General features: G+C 28.2%; 1 protein-coding gene across 3 annotated transcripts in view; it reads left to right on the forward strand.

Moving 5' to 3' along the window:
* Positions 1-1,396, forward strand: part of ADGRV1 (adhesion G protein-coupled receptor V1) — a 564,714-nt gene that overhangs the window by 45,107 nt on the left and 518,211 nt on the right. The gene's annotated exons all lie outside the window — the stretch shown is intronic.

The raw sequence follows: 1,396 nt of genomic DNA on the forward strand, positions 1-1,396 counted from the left end.
AAAAAAAAAAAAAAAAAGAGTATTGCTATATTTGAGTCTCAAAGTACTTAAAACTTTTTGTTCGCAAAAATAAAATTTTAAGTAATAGGTTTAATTATCACATTATGAACTCTTATAAAAGGAGAAGATGATGAAAAACTGTGAACAAATCCAATGTTATAATTTTAGTTATTTATGACATGTATCTATATATATTGAAATTATTTTTAGTTTGAGTATACATTATATTAGATAATCTTTTTCATATAATTTTGATTGAATCCTAACATTTTTTTCAGGTTCCTCTATCATTTTCCCAACTTTTCTTGATGGTGTTGTAATTACTTTGTGATCATTCTTGCTTTTCATTGAGGTTCCTTCTAATTTTTGCTGTTATGAATGTTATTTTGGTGAAACTATTTACACATATATTGATTTTTATATATTTTGAATTGTTAAATGATTTTCATAGGCTGATTTACTGTGTTTTTCTATTTGTTTCAGTGGCTCTTGTTAATTCGTTCTTAAAGCTTGTGTCATTTTCTATAGCAAGCTGTATTTTCCAACACCCTTGATGACTTACTTGGATTTCTCAAGTATTTAAAACTTAATTTATTTTTATGTATGAGAACTAGAAATTGGCTAAAATTTTCCTATACATGTTTTTTACTACGTAAAATACTTTTTTATTTAGTAAAAAACATGTATAGGAAAATTTTAGTTTTTTACTAAATAAAATATATTTTTCTAGTAGCTAAATTACTCATTTGAGCTTTTTGGTGAAAGAGATCTCATTTTGATCTGCACAAGTTCATGCAAAATCTTACCAATAATGCTGAGAATCCTTACTAGTAATGCTGATTTTACAGACTGAGATCCTAAAAAGTTAAGGAAAAGTTTATGATGACTAAAACATTTGAAATGCTAAAAGACTTAGATCTTTATTGGAGATGTGGGAGAATATAAGTACAACTTTCGGTTGAGTTTGGGAAAGAGCAGTTTCTTTGAAATTGATAGGGAAATATTTGATTTTCCTGACGCATTTTTTGGCAGGCCACATCCACCTTTCTTTTCCTTCTCTCTCTTTTTTTTTTTTTTGTGTGTTGACATATAAAGTTGTACATATTTTGGGGGTATATGTGATATTTTAATATTTGTATACAATGTGTAATGATCAAATTAGGGAAATAGGGACGTCTCTCACTTCAAACATTAATCTTTTCTTTGTGTTGGGAACATTACAATTCCTCTCTTCTAGCTATTTTGATATATACAATAAATTAATGTTAACTATAATTTCCCTACTGTACTATCGAATACTGGAACCCATTCCTTCTGTTTTTGTACTCCTTAACCAACTTCCCTTCATTCCCCTCTTCCTTTCCCAGCCTCTGGGTAATCACCATTCTACTCTCTA

This window comes from Cebus imitator, unplaced genomic scaffold (assembly GCF_001604975.1).
Source record: "Cebus imitator isolate Cc_AM_T3 unplaced genomic scaffold, Cebus_imitator-1.0 Scaffold16, whole genome shotgun sequence".
Lineage (NCBI taxonomy): Eukaryota > Metazoa > Chordata > Mammalia > Primates > Cebidae > Cebus > Cebus imitator.